This window comes from Dasypus novemcinctus, chromosome 16 (genome assembly GCF_030445035.2).
Source record: "Dasypus novemcinctus isolate mDasNov1 chromosome 16, mDasNov1.1.hap2, whole genome shotgun sequence".
Lineage (NCBI taxonomy): Eukaryota > Metazoa > Chordata > Mammalia > Cingulata > Dasypodidae > Dasypus > Dasypus novemcinctus.
The window spans coordinates 52,082,131-52,102,427 of NC_080688.1; the positions used below are offsets into that span (position 1 = coordinate 52,082,131).

A 20,297-nucleotide genomic window follows, 5' to 3' on the forward strand; every position below is an offset into this window, starting at 1 on the left:
ACCCCCAGATATTGGTTCCTTTGAGGGCTAAAGAGACCCATGGGAGTTATGGTCATGGCCGATGGGGTTAACTACCAGGGCAGATGGCCCCTCTTTGGAAATGGTGTTTATGTGTGATGAATCTGGACTCAGATGGGATCTCCCTTCATAAGACTTTCATGCTAATGTGCTGGAGGTGCAGTTAATGTTGGGGTTTAAGATATATTTAGGGGATTTGAATCTCTGGACTGACAATGTGATAGCCAGATCCTGAGCCTCAACAGACTCCAGCACCTACAATCTGATTTATTGGACTTACCACACTCAGCTAAGATGGAGGTGAAGAAGGACAACCACCACACCATGGAGCCTAGAGTGATTACAACTGAAAATGGGAGGATTGCATCCAGCATCCAGGTGGAATCTGAGCCTCCTCTTGACATAAAGGTGCAATGGACACAACCAATCCAGTGTCCACATAGAAGAGGTGGCATTGGATTGGGAAAAGTGGACATAATGGACAAAGGGTATGGGGAAAGGCAGGAAGAGATGAGAGGTGGAGGCGTCTTCGGGACATGGAGCTGCCCTGGATGGTGCTTCAGAGGTAATCACCGGACATTGTAAATCCTCACAGGGCCTACATGATGGAATAGAGGAGAGTATGGGCCATGATGTGAACCAATGTATATGAGGTGCAGAGGTGCCCAAAGATGTACTTACCAAATCCAATGGATGTGTCATGATGATGGGAACGAGTGTTGTTGGGGGGGGGGGGGAGAGGGGGGGGTGGGGGGGTGGGGTTGAATGGGACCTCACATATATATTTTTAATGTAATATTATTACAAAGTCAATAAAAAATTAAAAAATTAAAAAAAAAAAATCAGTTGACTGTAGAAGTGAGGGTTTATTTCTGTTCTCTCAATTCTATTCCACTTATCAATGTGTCTATCTTTATGCCAGTATCATGCTGTTTTGACCACTGTAGCTTTGTAATATGTTTCAAGGTATATTAGCCAGTCAAAGGGGTGCTGATGCAAAATACCAGAAATTGGTTGGTTTTTATAAAGGTTATTTATTTGGGTAGGAGCATACAGTTACCAGGCCATAAAGCATAAGTTACTTCCTTCACCAAAGTCTATTTTCATGTGTTAGACCAAGATGACTGCTGATGGCTATGAGAGTTCAGGCTTCATGGGTTCCTCCCTTCCAGGGTCTGTCTTCTCTCTGGGTTCAAGGTTCCTTTCTTCCCAGGGCTTGCTTCTTCCTGGGCTCAGGGTTCCTCTCTTCTTGGGGCTGACTTCTCTTTCCTCTGTGAGCTTACTTCCTGGGGCTCCAGCTTAAGGCTTCAGCATCAAACTCCAACATCAAAAACCCTTAAATCTGTCCTTTGCTATGCCTTTTATCTGTGAGTCCCCACCCCATGTCACCTTAATGACATGGCCCAATCAAAGTCCTAATCATAACTCAATCATGCCCAGGTACAGATCATATTATAAACATAATCCAATATCTATTTTTGGAATTCATAACCATATCAAACTGCTACACAAGGTCAGCAGTGAAATTCCTCCTATGTCACTCTTTTTTTTTAGAATGCTTTTGTCTGTTTGGGTACACTTTGCTTTCCAAAAGAATTTGGTAATTGCCTTTTCTATTTCTCTAAGGTAGGCTATTGGAATTTTGATTGATATTGCATCTATAAATCAGTTTGTGTAGGATTGACATCTTCATGAGATTTAGTCTTCCAGACAGAATGTCTAGCCATTTGTTTAGGTCTTCACTCATTTCTTTTAGCATTGTTTTATAGTTTTATGCATGTAGGTATGTAGGTCCTGTACTTCTTCAGTTAAATTGATTTCTAGGTATTTGAATCTTTTTGTTGGTATTGCAAATAGAATTTACAAAGTTTCCCCCGATTTTCTCCTCAGATTGTTTAATACTTGTGTACAAAAACATTGATTTTTGAGTGTCGATCTTGTATCCTGCCACTTTGCTGAACTGATTTATTAGCTCAAGTAGCTCTGTGGTAGACATTTCAGAATTTTCTAATTATAGGATCATGTCATCTGCAAATAGTGGGAGGTTTATTTCCTCTTTTCTTATTTGGATGCCTTTAATTTTTTTTTCTTGTCTAATTGCTCTAGCTAGAAATTCTAGTGCAATGATGAATAACAATGGTTAGAGTGGGCATCCTTGTCTTGTTCCTAGTCTTAGAGGGAAAGATTTCCCCATTGAGTATGATGTTGGTTTTGGGGCTTTCATATATGCGTTTTATCTTATTGAGGAATTTTCCTTCTATTCCTATCTTTCAAAGTGTTTTTATCAAGAAAGAATGCTGGGGAGCAGGTGTGGCTCAAGAGGTTGAGTACCTTCTTTTTTTTTTTATTTTTTTTTTATTTTTTAATTTTTTATTGACTTTGTAATAATATTACATTAAAAATATATATGTGAGGTCCCATTCAACCCCCCCCACCCCCCCCTCTCCCCCCCCCCAACAACACTCGTTCCCATCATCATGACACATCCATTGGATTTGGTAAGTACATCTTTGGGCACCTCTGCACCTCATATACATTGGTTCACATCATGGCCCATACTCTCCTCTATTCCATCATGTAGGCCCTGTGAGGATTTACAATGTCCGGTGATTACCTCTGAAGCACCATCCAGGGCAGCTCCATGTCCCGAAGACGCCTCCACCTCTCATCTCTTCCTGCCTTTCCCCATACCCTTTGTCCATTATGTCCACTTTTCCCAATCCAATGCCACCTCTTCTATGTGGACACTGGATTGGTTGTGTCCATTGCACCTTTATGTCAAGAGGAGGCTCAGATTCCACCTGGATGCTGGATGCAATCCTCCCATTTTCAGTTGTAATCACTCTAGGCTCCATGGTGTGGTGGTTGTCCTTCTTCACCTCCATCTTAGCTGAGTGTGGTAAGTCCAATAAATCAGATTGTAGGTGCTGGAGTCTGTTGAGGCTCAGGATCTGGCTATCACATTGTCAGTCCAGAGATTCAAATCCCCTAAATATATCTTAAACCCCAACATTAACTGCACCTCCAGCACATTAGCATGAAAGTCTTATGAAGGGAGATCCCATCTGAGTCCAGATTCATCACACATAAACACCATTTCCAAAGAGGGGCCATCTGCCCTGGTAGTTAACCCCATCGGCCATGACCATAACTCCCATGGGTCTCTTTAGCCCTCAAAGGAACCAATATCTGGGGGTTGTATCTGCTTTATCTGTCTCTCTGACTCTGCTCAGTTGTGCATGAGGGCAAACCTTCTGCCAGCCTCCAGACTCTTTTTTAGAAACTCGTAGCCATATAAACTCATTTCTCCTTTCCATTTCCCCCTTACTTTAGGTCAAACAGCATTTTAAAGTCATGGTATTTTATGTAGACATGGATATTCTGCTGATCCGCATTGAACCTTCCGTATAAGGTCATTTTCCAGTTGCATCATCAGTTGGTAGTTGATAGTGGTCCCTCGTTGCCAGGGAGGCTCATCCCCGGGTGTCATGTCCCACGCTGGGGGGAAGGCATTGCATTTACATGCTGAGTTTGGCTTCGAGACTGGCCACATTTGAGTAACATGAAGGCTGACAGAAGGAAATTCCCAGGCACAAAGTTGCTCTAGGCCTTGTTATTATTTTGGGTTTATCAGCTCACAAGCATAGTCATTAGTATCAGGGGCTCACTGTTGAACCCTCACTCCCTCCCGGTCCCCACCACTGTACCTGGGAGACTGTCGCTGCTCCCCTAGGGACCACGACAGAGCACCACTGGCCAGGAACCCAGTACCCCCCCCTACTGTGGTTTTTAATTGTTGCCACTATGAGTATATCCAAACATTGCCATGCACCCTGGACATATGTTCTGTACCGCTCCCTGTCAGTCATATATCACCTGTCATTGGTATCCCATACCAGTATCCCTCCATTGCCATTGTTGAAACACTCTGTGATCCAGAACTCCCCGAAATTTGAAGCCCAATATAATGTCATGGTCCCTTACTAGGGAATGGCATATAGCGATGAGTTTAAAGGATAGATAAAGAACTTGGATAAAGTTAGATAAAGAACTTAGATAAAGAATGTTGACTTGAAAAAATTCCACATCCTATTTTTTTCTTTTTTTTTTTCTTTTTTTTTTTTCCCCCCCCCCCCCTAATTATTCAGCTTTTCTTCACAGGAGTCCTAGACCACAGCAATGTATATATATAATATACAGCACTCCCACACATCCACCAGAAAACCTTTTCCCTTCCACAGTGATACTCTTACGCCCTATTCATATCATATTTACTTAAAGTGATGTACAGAGTCTGAGACATTAGCTTTCTAACAAGGTGACATCTGTGTTTACATTATGGTGCATACTTTAGGATACACAGTTCTTTACATTTTTAGTTATCCTATGTTTTACATTATGGTTTACATTATCAGTCTGTCATCTCCTATATGTTATGGTGTAATATTACATGTTTTATATCCATCCTTGTGGAGTACCTTCTTTTTACATGTGAGGTTCCTGGGTTTGGTTCCTAGTGCCTCCTTTTGTTTTTTATTTTAAAAATTGAAGTATATTACTCATACATAAACATACATAAACAATAAGTGTATAGTAATAGTTGTGAACTTACAAAACAAACATATATAACATCATACAGGACTCTCAGTACCTTACCCTACCATTGTTGTGAAATATTTTTAACTAATGATTAAAGAGCATTCTCAAAATATTACTATTAACCAAAGTATTTCCCCCCCAACCCACCCTATTATTATTTTTTATATAATTTTTACATGAACATGCATAAAAAATAAGTGTATGGTAAAAGTTGTGAACTTACAAAGCAAGCATGCATAGCATCATACAGGTGTCACATACATCAACCCAGCACCAACACCTTGCATAGTTGTGAGACATTTGTTACAAATTATGGAAGAATATTGTCAAAATCTTACTACTAACTATAGTCCTTATCTTACAATTGGTATATTTTCCCCAAACCTGCCCTATTATTACTAAAAAAAATTTTTTTTATGGCAGAAGTTGTAAAGTTACAAAACAATCATGCACATGTGCAGAATTCCCAAACAACATCTCTCTATCAACACACCACATTGTGGTGGAACATTTTTTACAGACTATTAGATAAATCCTGAGATTATTACCAGGTCCATAGTGTACATTTGACACACTTTTTCCATACTCCCCCATTATCAACATAGTACATTTTTTGGCATAGATGCATGAATATTATATTATTACTGTTAACCATAGTCCATAGGTCACTCCAGTTGTATTTTTCCCATGCTTCTCCACATTCCCACCACCCTGCAATAGTGATGTACATCTGCTCTAGCTCACAAAGGCCACTCTTGCATTTGTACCATCAACCACAATTCTCATCCACCTCTGGGTTTACTGTGCTATTCAGTCCCTAGATTATTCTCTAGCTTTCTGTCAATTGGTATTTATGTCCCTAGACTACCATTTTCAGCCACATTCCCATTTATAAACCAGTTATTACTCTCATTATAATGTGTTACCATCAACTCTGTACATTTTCACACTTTTACAGTAAAATTAATTAAAACTTTTATATACATTAAACATCAGTAGTCCATCTCAGTCCTCCTCTTATCTTTTTAAAGTGTCTACCACCTACCACTAGGTCTTGAAGATATTTTCCTACATTTTCTTCTAGAAGTTTATGGTTCTTGCTTTTATATTTAGGTTTTTGGTCCATTTTGAGTTTTTTAGGATAAGGTATGAGATAGGGGTTCTCTTTCCTTTTTTTGGCTATGGATATCCAGTTCTCTCAGCACTATTTGTTGAATGGACTGTTCTGCTTGAGCAGGCTAGTTAAAAATCATTTGACCATAGATGTGAGGGTCAGTTCCTGGACCATCAAATTCAGTTCTGTTGGTCTATGCATCTGTCTTTATGCCAGTACCATGCTGTTTTCACCACTTTAGCAAGGTAATATGATTTAAAGTCTGAAAATAGAGTCTTCCAACATTGCTTTAACTTTTTAACATGTTTCTGGGTATTCAGGGCCTCTTACCCTTCCAAATAAATTTGATACCCAGTACCATCTAAAACAAAAATAAAAATAAGCAAAACAAATGAAAAAACCAACTCATGGGAGCTGATGTGGATCAGTGGTTGAGTGCCAGCTTCCCACATACAAGGTCCCAGGTTCAATCCCCAGCCCCCAGTATCTTAAAAAAAAAGTACATTAAAAAAATATAAAGGATTCCCATATACCCCACCCCTCCATCTCTCACATTTTCCCTACTAATAACATCTTACATGAGTGTGGTACATTTGTTACAATTGATAAACAAATATTGAAGCATTGGTACTAACCATGGTCTACAGTTTGCATTATATTTTATACTTTGCACTGTACACTTTTATAGCTTTTGACAAAATGTATAATGGCCTGTATCTATCATTGCAACATCATGTAGAGCAACTTCAATGCCCTAAAAATGCCCTATGTTCCACCTATTACTCCCTCCAACTCCCCTCAGATATTCTGGCAACCACTATCTTTATACCAATGTTACAAGTTCTTCAGTTACTACAATAATAGTCTACTTTGGTCCATGGCTGCATTCCCCCCTTATGTTTGTTTGTTCCTCAATCTTGAGGATTTGGAGGTGGTGATGTCCACTCTGCTTCAGATTGAGAGGGGGCTTAGATCTTATGGGACAGATGAAAGGAACTATCTTGCTTGCAGTTGTAGATACTCTGTTTTTTTGGAATGGGGGTTGTCCATCATCATTTAGTTAGCTGTCCTTGGCTAGTCTGATGAACTAGAGATTAGGTGTTAGCTGCAACTCTGCTGAGATTTAGGGTTCAACAGGCATATAAACAGACTAAAGATTTAAGTCCCTAGGACATATGTATAATGGGTATAGTGCTAATTATAAGTTCAAATAAAAGGAGTGGGAGAATCATGTGTAGGGACATTATAAATGAGCCTCACTATGCTACAGTGGGGAAATAGGTTATCATATATTCCAAGGTAAGGCCTACCAAAGGGGTGGTGATTTCATGAGGTTGTGTGCCTTGCCTATAGTGTCCAGATGTCTCTAGAGCCCTTGGGAGCACCCCTGTTTGAGGCTTGTTTACTGTAGCAGTTTGTGAGGTCTGCCTGAGAAATGCATAAGCGTAATTTCTGGAATGACTTTCTGACCCACTTTGAAATCTCTTAGCCATAAAAAAAAAAACCTGTTTCGTATTTAATATTCCCCCTCTTGTGGTCAAAGTCTTTTTCCAAATGCATCACTGGTTGGTGTGTGGTAATCATCCCTAGGTGCCAGGGAGGCTCATCCCTGGGAGTCCTGTCCCACATTGCAGAGAAGGTAACAAGGTTATTTGCTGAGTTTGGCTTAGAGAGAGGCCATATTTGAATAATAAGGAATAAACTCTCCTTTTTTTTTTTTTTTTTTTAGGAGATCTGTGTTGGCAAAACACCATTAGCCTGGACTAAAAGAATCCCGGGCTGCTGAATGTGGGCAGAAAGTAGGAAGAGAAAGCTTATCTGCCACCAAAAAGGGCATATTCTGCAATGTCCTCTTTTTTTAAATTAACAGAGCAGTCACTCTTCATGGTTTATTTCAGAAGTGGCCAAAGGACAGTTATGGAAAATAAAAGACCTCTTAGAGGGCAAAGCCAAGAGATCACAGAGAACAATGGACTGATATAGAAATATAAGGTCATGATGAGAAAAGTAGAAAATATAGATGAACAAAAAGAGAAATAACCTCTTATAATACCATCCTATCAGAGATACAATTAACCTTGAATGTTTTGAAGTTTAGGCTTCTGGACTTTTCTCTTGTGCATCCAATAACATGGTGCTCTGTTGGGGAACTTCTCTTAGAGCTCCTTTGACACTCTTCTTTGCACCGATGGGAAAGCCAAGGGTGACCTCTCTCCAGAACTCTTGCCATAAGCTCAGTCCTGGGTTTTCTTGGCAGCTCACTGGGAGTTTGGAGCACTCTTTTGCCATCCCTTTGAGATCTTGCTTGGATGCTATCTTGGGGCTCCATTCTACTTCTCTCATCCTCCCTTGGCCCTCTTCACTGGTTCTGGTTAACAAGTCTTAATTGGTCACCTATTCTGTGCCAGGCACAGTGTTTGGTGCTAGGAGTATGGTCCCTTTTCTTAGGGAGCTGAATAGGCTCCAGTGGAGGAGCCAATAAGTAAACAGAAACCACTGCAATAGTCTAGTCATTATTTATAATATTCCACCCATGGTGGAAACCCACCTTTCTACTTCTTGCTTTACCATTTAAATCTGAGTGAAGTATTTAAAAATGATCTTACACATAGAGTTTGGTCCATAATTTGAGAAAGAACTTATAAACTTGACAAAATATGTCTTTAGCTAAGAAATGTCTATGGAATTAAAATATTTATGTTGATCTTACCATTTTTTTGGATGCTTTTAACATGTTTTTGCTTATGGTTTGAATTAGCCTTTAAAAAAACCAAGTTACTTAATATTGCTGGGTCATTGATTCATGCAGGGACAATTAGATAATTAATTCCTAATAGCTGAAGCAAGGTAGCTTCCCACTCTGTTTTTATAAAAGGTGGAAGTAAGCAGTCCACTTGGGTATGTAATGGTAGACCAATATATAAATACTGGAATTTGATTGCAGTGACCGAAGATGGGCAGGCTATTAAAATAAGATCATACTTCCTTGTACATTAAAAATGTGCTTCTTTTCTTAATAAAAATAAGTGATACTTGTTGAATGACTATTACAAGCCAGGTACTGTGCTACCCTATGGGATAGATATTGATATCTACATTTTACAAATGAGGAAACTGGGGCTTAGAGAGGTTAACACCTGATCAAGATCAGAGAACTAGTATATAACAGGGATAATATTTGAATCTAGGTCTACCTCTTTGCCATTGGGGAAAACTGCTGAATAATAGTAATTGTGGGCACTGTCTAAGCTCTTCACTTTATCAATCGTTTAATCCTCTTTCACTACTATTATTATCATCCCTACTTTAGAGGTGAGGAAACTGAGGCACAGAGGGGTAAAACACTTGCCTCAGGTCCTAGAGCTGGCAAATGGTGGGGCTGGGATTTGAACCCAGGCTGTCCAATTCAAGAGTCCATGCTCTCATCACTCAAAGAAAACCACTATTGTTCATTAAACAAATTGCTTTCTTTCAATCCAGGTAAAACCATTATAACACATTATAAGCATTGGTAAGTAATTCATTCAGGACCTGCGGAGGCCACTGTGTGCCTCACATTACACCAGATGGTGACTGGAAGAAAGGAAAAGTCCAGGCTCCTGTAGTCGGTGAACTTAGGGGCTCGTAATCAGACAATCAGAAGACCGTGGGGCTTTGATGGAGATCTCAGGGCATACCTAGGAGTGACATGGTCTGCCTGTAGCGGGGAAGGGAAAGCTCCACAAAGATAGCCAGAGCACTGCCATCTCCTTTGGGGTCCCAACTTTCAAGAGAGAAAGCTGTTCGAGGTAAGGCTGTCATGTCTACTCCTATCCACAATTATCTCTAGCCAACAGGGCATATGGCAGCTGAAGAGATGTCAAGTCTATTTTCAAACATGTCCCCAAACCTCCAGCTGTGGTGACAGACGTTAGGCACTGGAAGATTGGCTTCAGTGAGTGGCATGGGATCTTTAGAGTGAGCCTGCCCTGGTCAGAAGAAGTCATTGGGACCTACTGTGCCCCATCTTTCTCAGCTTTCCTTTATCCATGAGCTGCTACGACACAGGCATAGAGATCCAGAGGATCCAGAGATCCACTGCTAGAACGGAATGCCTGCTGGCCCTCGAGGAGAGCCCTGAGAGTCCTGCAGCAGAAAACTTCAATAGGCAAGCCGTGCCCCAAGCACCCTCTGTCTCCAAGGAAGGCTGAGGCTCTTCTCCTCACAGGAAGCGGGTTCAGGGCACCCATGGTACAGAAGGAGGAAAGCTAGGATCCACCAGCAGACTTATCAGCCACCTTTTTCCATTTGCCCTCTTGTGCTGGTGGAATCAACTTCAAGTTATCTCATCTTGCAAATCCCAAAATTAAAACATGGCGAACGTTATCCTATGTGAGAAAGTTATAGAACATTTCTAAACCTTGTCCGAAAAGTGAGCAAAGCCAGGGTACCTGCTTCACAAAATCGTTTGAGAATTAAAGGAAACATTTTGTATTTAACAAGGTGCCTAAAAATAATTATGCCTGAATAAGCCATGTCTACCACCTGGTGGCAGCTTCAGATAACTGCAGATTCTGTTACTCCAGGAGGCTAAAAGCTTGTTCAAATTGGGTCAGCAAATCCTAACCACAGGGATGACCCTCCGACTCTGCCTGCTTTCCTTGGTGGACCAGATACGAGGAGGTTTTCATTTTTGATGTTGGAATCATTTTCTAGTTAGTTCCTGCATTATCTCTTGGTCAGATTAATTTTCAACCATTCTTTTGGGGTCCCAGTTTTTCTTTGGATTTTTTAAATAGGATGTTGCTTCAAATTGGCTGATTTTTTCCGGGAAGAGAGAGATAGAGTCTGAGAGAGAATGAGTGAGAGAGAGGGAGAAAGAGAGAGGAAGTGTTTTAGTATATAGAAACTGGCCTCAGCAGCAAATCAGGTTTTGCAGATCCGAAGCTTGTACAATCGTAAAACCATCTTTAAGGAAAAAAACGCAAAATGACAAAATGAAGATTAGGCACGTAATACCATCTGCTTGCTGGAGAAAAGAAGGCACTCTGGAAGAGGTTTCAGCTTTGTTAGTTTTGGGATGAGTCCACCTTAGCCTGGTTTTATTGCTGCTCTCCTTTCCTGGTGCTTCTAAGCTCCACCGACCTCCCAAGGGATACTTTGTTCCTGCCTTTTTTTTTTTTTTTTTTCAGTTTTACAGAATGAACCACTTTTTGTTCATTTTTAAAAATAAACAGCCATATGAAGGGCTTCTCTGGTCTTCTCTCTTCCACCGGTGGGTTTCGCCAGGATTTGAGATAGAGATTCCCTGCATACTGCTTGCTCCGGCTGGGACAGAGCCCACCACTGAGCCCTGAGGATTTCCCTTCCGTATGGATGCCAGAACTCTGCTGCAGGAAGCACGTGTAGTTATCAAAAATTCTTACTCTCTTATCTTTTCTTGGGGAACAAGATTATGACACATTTATCTACAGTTTAATAAAATATAGGTTTCTTTTAGCTAACTAGATAACAAGCTAAAACTTTTTTTAAAATTTTATTTTGAAATACTTTCAAACTTACAGGACAATTATAAAAATAATATGAACCCCATACAGAGAACTCCAGCTTACCCCTATAACCCCAATACTCAGATCCACCAATTTCAACATTCTGCTACATTTGCCATATCATTCTATCTAACCCTCCATCATTCAGTCAATTCATCTATCTATCCATCCATTCATCTATTTATCAGTTTTCTGAACACTTGAGTGTAGGTTGCACACACCATACTCCCTGAACACTTACTACTACCATGTACATTTCCTAAGAACAAGAAATTTAACATTGATATAAACCTTACAGTCTATATTCCATTTTTTCCCATACGTCCCAATAATGTCCTTTTGAGCATTTTCTCCTACCTTGATGATCTTGTCCAGGATCACATAACACATTTATATTGTCATTGTCTTTTTAGTCACTTACTCTTTTTTTTTTTTAATCGTGGGAGCATATATGCAACATAAACATTCCCATCTCAACCACTCCCAAGTGTACCATTCAGTGGTATTACTCGTATTTACAATGTTGCAGTACCCTTACCACCATCCCTTACTAAAACGTCCCCATTTTCTTAAACAGAAACCCTATACCCATTATGTATCAACTCCCCATTCCTCCTACCCACGTGTATATGAGATTGCACATTCTTTGACATATTCTGTGTACTTACCATGGGCCTTAAATTTAACATCCTAAATTCATAACATTCTGGTTTGCTTAGATACCAACTTAACTGCAATAGTATACACAAACTATATTCCTATACCCCTCTATTCCCCCACCTTTATGTAGTTCTTCTTATCAATGGCATATTTAGCCTTATATGAGTCCAAAACCATTGATTCATCTTACATTTTATGCATTTTCCTTTTAGATCCTATAGGAAGTAAAAAGTGGAGTTAAAAAACAAAAATACAATAGTACTGGCATTTGTATTTACCCTTGTTGTTACCCTTACCAAAGGTCTTATTTCTTTATGTGGCTTTGGTCTATTGTTTAGTGGTCCCTTCCTTTCAACCTGGGGATCTCTCTTCACAGGTTGCTTATAGGGCCAATCTAGTGGTGATGAACTCCCTCAGCTTTTGTTTATCTGGGAGTGTCTAAACACTTCCCCATTTTTGAAAGACAGTTTTGCCAGATATAGAATTCTTGGTTGGCAATCTTTTGCTTTCAGCATTTTAATAGGTTATCCCACAGCCATCTTGCTTACATGGTTACTGATAAGAAATTGGCACTTATTCTTTTTGAGGCATCCTTGCTTATTCTTTTTGAGGCATCCTTGTGCATGAGGCATTGCTTTTCTGTTGCAGCCTACAGACTACTTTATCATTTGACAGTTTGATTATAATATGTCAACATCTGTGGGGCCCAGGGCAAAAGTTCAAATGAAATGTTATATGCCATATGTCTAAGTATTTAAAAATTGTAAATTCTAAAATTTACGTTATAAGTTAAAAGTTAGAAATCAAATAATCAAATTAAGTAAAATATGTTTTATCCTCTTACTTTGGATTTGTCCTGTTCACAGTTTGTTGACAGTCCTGGATGTATATGTTCATGTCTTTTGTTAAATTTGTGAAGTTTTCAGCTGGAACTGAAAATTTTGAATAGACTCTCTGTTCTTTTTTCTCTTTCTTTTTCTTGTGGGATTTCCACAATGCGTGTACGGTGTACTTGATGGTATCTCACAGGTTCCTCAGGCTCTCTTCACTTTTCTTCATTCTTACCTCTTTATGTTCCATGACCTGGATGATTTCAGGGGTCTTATCTTCAAATTCACTGATTATTTCTCATGCCAGCTTCAGTCTACTGTTGAATCCCTCTAGGGAATTTTAAATTTCTGTTCAGCTCCTTTTCATAATTTCTTTCTTTCTATTGATATTCTCTTTGTGTTTGTCTATTATTTTTCTGATTTCCTTTAGCTCTTTGTCCATGCTTTCCTTTAGCTTTTTTGAGAATATATAGGACCTTTTTTTTTTTTTTTTTAAAGTCTTTATCTGGTATATCCCAGGTCTGGTCCTCTTCATTGATGCTTTTTAGTGCTTTAAATTTCTCCTTTGTCCCAGTCATCCCTTCATGTTTCTTTGTATGTTTTGTACTATTCTGTTGAATCCTGGACATTTTTATATTTTAATATGTTATCACTGGAATTTAGACTCTGAGGCCTCTGTTCCTTAAGCTTGTATCTGGCTAGTATTATGTCAGAGCTTTCCTTGAATGCTAGGAGGTAGGGAAAAAAGGAGGAGAAAAAGAAAACACCTTTTTCAGTCTTTCAGGTTGACCTGTACAGTGACCTCCTTCATAGCTTATCCATACAATGAGTTTAGAGGGTAGCTTGAGGCCAAAATGTAGGGCCACCTGTTGCTTTCTGTCTTTTCTTTCTTGAGTCTTTTCTTGCCTTGGGCATACTGAGTGGCCATAGGAATTCCCCCGTTTACATGGCCCAAAGTCCCCACTTCCCTAGGAAACAGTTCTCTCCCAGTCCTGGGCTTTGCCCTGTATGTCCACAGCCAGCAATCCCTTCCTGCAGGCAGCATCTTGACTGCTCTCCCCCAGCATTTTGTAGGAGATCTCTGTGAGCTGCCTTCTACTAGCCAGGCAAGTTCAGGGATGGAAAAGATGTGGCCGATGTCCTGGCTCAGTCCCTCAGGACACCACCAGAGAGACTGGGCCAGGCATACATTTTCAGTGTGTGCATGTGGTGACTCTCTGGAACTGGGCCCAGTGGTCCACATGGGCAGTGTGGGCTGACTCCACGCTGAGCCAAGGAGGAGATGTGGGGGGCCCTGCAGGGCACCACAAGATCTTGAGAGCTTACTGCTTTTAAGTAGGCTTTTTCTTGATTTGGCGCTCACCATGCATTCCTTTAACTGTTTTCTGGAGGTTTGAGAAAGATGTTTCTTACAGTTTTTGTTGGTTGTTCAAAGCTGCTGTTTGGGGATGGAGCCCTGAAATGTCTTACTCCATCATCTTGATAGGGCCTAGCTAAAACTTTCTAAGCAGAAAAGGTGATGCCACCTTATGAAAGAGGATTGAAAAGTGGACACAAGAACCCCACAAAGTTGTTTTTCGTGGCTAAGTCAGTGTACACTATTTTTGTATTCATGTTTTATTCTAAATATTTTGCATACTTCAACATGGTCTTCACAAAGACACTTAATTCCTCTGCTGGGCCCATAAATACACTTAATGGATGCATAGCCATTTATGTATTATAAATAATGAAAATTTCATTACTTTTGATAGACATATGAGTTTCTAGTTTTTCATTTCATAAGTAACACTGCAATAAAGTTTGTTTTTTTAACATTGCTTGTTTATTTTTTAAAATCTTCACTTAAAAAAAATCATTTACTTTTTATTTTTTTATGTATGACTCCCTTCCCCCCAGATGGTTCTCTTGTCTGTCTTCTCATTGTTTGCTCATTTTCTCCAGAAGGCACTGGAAACCAAACTCGAGACCTCCCAGAAGGGAGGTGAGTGCCCAACAGCCTGAGCCACATCTGCTCCCCACGGGCTGTGGTGTCTGCTGGCTTGTGGCATCTATTCAGTTGTGGCGATATTGAGTCTAGCTTGTTGCTGTGGGGGTGCAGCATCTGTTCATCTTCTTTAGGAGGCACCAGGACCCAAACCTGGGACTTCCTATGTGGTAGGTGGGCACCCAACTGGTTGAGTCACATCTGCTTCCTTGCTTATTTATTTTTAGTTCCTAAGGCTATGAGTGGGATTCCAGGATAATAGTTATGAAGATATTGCTAGGTATAGCCATAATGTTTTCTAAAAGAAAGTACCAATTTAAAGCATGCAGTGTTTCAATAATATGTAAGATAATAGCGTAATAGCATGCAGACCCTGCCAATTCAGATTCCCTGAACTTGGGCTTCCAGGCATGGCATAAGGAAAATCTCTTCCATTTCCTCTTAGTGTAGCTATATCTGAGCCCCTTGTGTTTATAGCACCTTTTTATCTCAAGGAGGTGTCAGATATAGTCTAGTCTAGAGAAAATGAACTGAACCAGAGTGGCTTCTAGATTTAGAGAGAGTAGGCATGTGCAGTGTGAGCAGAGTGACCCGGCCCTCTTCCCACCAAGTTCCAGAGTGCCTGGAGTGAGGGCAGGAGCTGAAAGATGCAGGCCCACTCCCAACATCTGTGGGGCCTAGGGCAAAAGTTCAAATGAAATGTCACATGCCATATGTCTAAATATTTAAAAATTATAAATACTACAAATTATGTTATAGGTTAAAAGTTATAAATTAAAGAATCAGATTAAGTAAAACATGTTCCATCCTCTTATTTTCACAAATACACCTTCATAACAATTGGGGAGGACAGGTGTGAATTTAGAATTCTGGCTCCTGAGCATTCTGCAGAGAAATCTGATGGCTTGGGCAGAGCTGGCCCAGCCCCTGGTTGCCAGCATGGCCTGCAGCCTTTCTTTTCTGGCCCCTGAGCCATGAGCCCAGATGTGTGCATCCGAACTCTATCTACATCCCCCAAAATAGCCACTTCTTAGCCCTTTCTCGGGCCTATGAGTGCAATGGGTCCACCCTTAGGAGCATGGTCCAGAGAAGAGATGTGCACAGGCCTTGGAAACATGTTCAGGGCCAAATGAGTAGGGAATTCTATGGTCCCAAATGCCTAGAGAGGGTGATGTGGGTTCTGGATGGGAGAGGCCTCTTGAGGCTATCAGGCAGGTGGGAGGAAGAGCAGACTGAAGTCTCCAAAGCACAGAGCACAAGGCAGGAGGCCCCCTCCTTGGGGACACAGGCAGTATAGGCAAGAACTTTCCTGGAGAAGGTGATCTGCCCCAGATAGAGGACCTAATGATTTTCAAGAAAAAAGATGTTTTCCCACCAGCTTGGTCTTCAGTGAAGTCCACCAGGCAAAGAGCCTTTATTATACCCTAGATCTTCCAATCAGCTTTTTAAATGTGAAGGAATGGCTAAGGATTACAAGACATTTGAGGAGAAACCTCTATAATATAAAAGAAAAAATACTGAAAGAGAAAGAACTCAAAGAATACAAACATTGCAGCAAAAAAAAAAAATGCTAAAGAAAATGTAATAATTTTGGAGAAATACTGGAAACAAGAACAAAATACTTAAAAAAATGAAAAAGAGAAAAAGAGAGTTCTTGAAAATTAAAAACATGATTGCTGAAATAAAAAAAAATTAGTAAGAGAGAAGAAACATACAATTGAGGAACTCTCACAGAGAGTTGAACAAAATAATCAAAGGGGTGGACAAGAAGGCAGAAAAGTTAAAGTTATAGGATCCATTTAGCAATCCAACAATTAAATAATAGGAGTTCCAGAAAGAGCAAGCAGAGAAAAGGGTGGAGAAGAAATGATCAAAGATGTGATGCCAAAACATTCTCCTAAACCAAAGGATACAATTTCTAGGTTGAAAATAGACATTGAATGACAACATAGTGGATAAAAAAGAACCTATACCTCATCATGAAATTTCAGTATATTAAGAATGGTGAGAGGGAAATGGATGTGGCTCAAGTGATTGGGCTCCTGTCTACCATATGGGAAGTCAGGGTTCGATTCCCAGGGCTTCCTGGTGAAAGGTGAGCTGGCCCACACAGGAGTGCTGGCCCGCATGGAGCACTGGCCCACACAGATAGCTGGCACAGCAAGATGATGCAACCAGAAGAGGAACAGAGGAGAGACAATAAGAGACACAACAAACCGGGAGCTGAGGTGGTGCAAGAGCTTGAGCACCTCTCTTCCACTCCAAAAGGTCCCAGGATCAGTTCCCAGTACCACCTAAAGAGAGGACAAGCAGACACAGAAGAACACACAGAGAGCAGATAGCAAGCACAAAAACAAAAGGGGGGGGGGGGAATGAGGGGGGAGAAATAAATAAATCTTAAAAAAAAAAAGAATGATGAGAAGTTCCTAAGAGCTTCCAAAGAGAAAAAAAGATTACAAATACACAGTCTAGAATCACCACAGCACAGATCTTTTCAATGGAAACACTGGAAATTAAAGAAAATGAAACAATTTTACCTCAAAATCCTGAGGGGTAATGATTTTCAACCTAAAATTATATATCACGTGTGGTACCTGTTGCAAAGATGATTCCAATAGTTCTTCCTATCTGGGTATTCATGCCCAGATGAATTTGCTTCTCCTCCCCCAGTAGGAGGAGAGTTAGACTATTTCCCCACTCCTTAAATCCATGATTACTGAACCCAGGACTGGAGACACTGCAGTTTCTGATCTTGACCTATTGTAACGCTGCCCAAAGACCACCCATGCAAAGAAGCCTCGTCTAGCCTACTAGAGGAGATGTGCCGTTCCAACTGAAGCTCCCTAGAGTAACCAGCTGACAGCCAGCGCATAGCCCTGGTCAAGCTGCTCGATGACTACAGCTTATTAGCCTGATAGAAAGTATTGTCTAAAAGGCATTATCTAAAATTGATAGAGCAAAGTGTAGCAGTGTGTTCTATTATTCAGAAATGAGTGCCTCTGAGAAGGGGGGTGAGAGGGATGGGGGTTGTAAAATAGGGGGCTGAATTTTTGCGATAATGTATTGCTCTCTGACCTTTTAAACCAAGAGAAAACATTACATTACTAAAAAGAATGATTTATAAATAGGTGGAAAGACAACCTTGCAGAGAGTCACCATGGTTTCCTATTTCACCAGTGCTTGAATGGAACCCTGAGCCCCCCTGGCCAGCTGCTCCACCACCTCATCACAGCACCCTCAGACTACCCCAAAGTCTCGCTGCCACTCCAGGGCCAACCAGCCACTGCTGCCTCTCCTCAGCCACCCGCATGACAACTATGTCTCCATTGCAGGTGCACCAGAACTACAACGAGGACTCAGAGGTTGCCATCAGCCGCTGGGTCAACCTGGAGCTCTACACCTCTTATGTCTACCTCTCCATGTCTTACTGTTTTGACCTAGATGATGTGGCTTTGACGAACATTGCCAAGTATTTTCTTCACCAATCTCACAAGGAGAGCAAACATGCTGAGAACCTTATGAAGTCACAGAACCAATGAGGTAGCCGAGTCTTCCTTTAGGCTATCAAGAAATAGAACATGATGCTGGATAGAGTGGGCTGAAGGTAATGGAGTGTGCTTTATACTTGGAGAAAAGGTGAATCAGTCTTCACTGGAGCTGCATAAACTGGTCACTGACAAAAATGACTCCATTTGTGTCACTTCATTGAGACGCCTTACCTGAATGAGTAGGTGAAATCCATTAAGAATCAGGTGATTGTGTAACCAGTTTTCACAAGATGTGGGCACTAGATTCTGACTTGGCAGAGTATCTCTTTGACAAGAATATCTTGGGAAACAGTGATGATGAGAGCTAAGCTTTAGGCTGGCTTCCTCATAGCCATGGAGGTGACTTTCATGGGTATCAGGGCAATGTCATATGTTGGGTTTACCTGGACCTTATTTATATGTTGTATCACCATTCACCAATTTCTTTCATTTGTAACATTCCTTCAAAAAAAGAATTTGGCCCTCCCTCAAAAAACAAATAGGTTGAGGAAAAAAAAAATCATTGTTAGGAGTGGAAATAGCTCAGTAGTTAAGTGTCTCCTTCCCATGTATGAGGTCCTGGGTTCAATTAAAAAAAATAAATAAATAAATAACTGGCAGAGGAGACCATTGGAGGAATGATTTTTTAAAAATTTTAAATAATGGTTGTTAGAGGTGAAAACTATTACTAAGAGCAGTTTCAATAGAGTTGTCAAGGAGGGGAAAAAAAAAGGAATTAGGATACCCTATATGATTTAAATTTTCAAAGGTTTAATTTTAGATGCCATTCATTGTTTGAGGAGGCCAAACCCCAATCCCTGAAAGTCTTATGGTTTAATGGGTATAGGCATATAGGTAAGCATGTATTTACACAATACACTGTGAAAAGTCCTGTAATAGGGGAATGTATGAAGTTATTTGAGACCACAAAGGAAAGTGAGATGACCTCTGTTTGCAGTGGAGTTGGAGATGGCTTTCCAGAAGAGATGAGCCTAGAAATGAGTGTTGAAGGATAAGGGACTTCAGCAGGCCAACTAGATAGGAAAGGGCATTCTAGGTTGAGAAGGTCATCATGAAAAGCTTGGCATGTTTAGGAAAGGGTAAGAAGGTTAGTGTGGCTTGAGAGCAGCATGAAGAGGGGAATGGCAAGCAATGAGCCTGGAGTGGTGGACTGGGGCAGGTTTTAGAGGGCCTTGTGAGTTCAGGCTGAGGGGTTTGGCATGTAAACATTTTTCCCTAAGTGTAACACATCAAATGTTCTTCTTAATTTGCTGGCTCTGGGGAGGCAAGTGGAAGAGCAAATGCAGGGCACATGCCTGGAGAAGGTGGACTCACTAGAATAGCCTAAGAAGTGAGGCATAGAAAGGAGGAAGGAGTTGAGAAGTATTTCAGAGGTAGGTTTAGTGGGAATAGCTGTAGGAGTCAAAGACGAGTCTTATGTCCACTACCTCATCAGGTATTCATCATGTGTCTTGCATGTGCTAGGCACTCCAACAGGCGGTGACCCTGCCCTAGAGGAGCTTTCAGTTTAGTGGGAGAACAAAGAATAAAGTAGCAGAAACTGAAGTTGTGATGCTCTTTGCTCCAAAGACTCTGAGAACATCCAAATCAGCAGACAGGCAGATAGAACAGCCTGGAAGGTTGCAACTTGCAGAGGAGGTTCTGGATGGGCAGCCAGGTTGGCGTGTTGGATTGAAGGTATCCTTTACTGTGGTGTGGTAACCAGGGTGAGGAGGTTGAGTTGCTCAATGAAAATCAAGGCCTAAAGGTAGAGAGAGTGAATGCATCTGTGTGTAGAGGGTTGGATGCCACACAAGCAAGTTGAGGAATATTGAAGGCAGAAGAACCCAGGGGAAATGGGAAGAGGGTCAAGGGAAGGACAGAGGCATAAAGGTTTGTGAAGTTACCAAGGAGGGAGGAGAACCCAGAGTGGATAGAGCTAATGAGACTGAGGGGGAAAGTGTTTGGGAAAGGAGTGGCAGATGTTGCCAAGAAAGTGGGTAGCAGAGCTGAGGAGTCCCCTGGATTGGGCAG

At 40.9% G+C, this 20,297-nt stretch overlaps 1 protein-coding gene and 1 pseudogene across 2 annotated transcripts in view; both read left to right on the forward strand.

Annotated features, from left to right (window-relative positions):
* Positions 1-18,133, forward strand: part of MOCOS (molybdenum cofactor sulfurase) — an 85,671-nt gene extending 67,538 nt beyond the window's left edge. Inside the window, exon 16 of one of the 2 annotated variants that reach the window (XM_071208641.1) lies at positions 18,069-18,133. The gene's annotated coding sequence lies outside the window, so the exon portion shown is untranslated. Of the gene's footprint in view, positions 1-7,460; positions 7,525-18,068 lie in introns of those variants that run through there. The other variant, XM_071208642.1, reaches the window with a different exon arrangement.
* Positions 17,993-18,592, forward strand: LOC139436670 (ferritin heavy chain pseudogene; annotated as a pseudogene).
* The last annotated feature ends 1,705 nt before the right edge of the window (positions 18,593-20,297 follow it).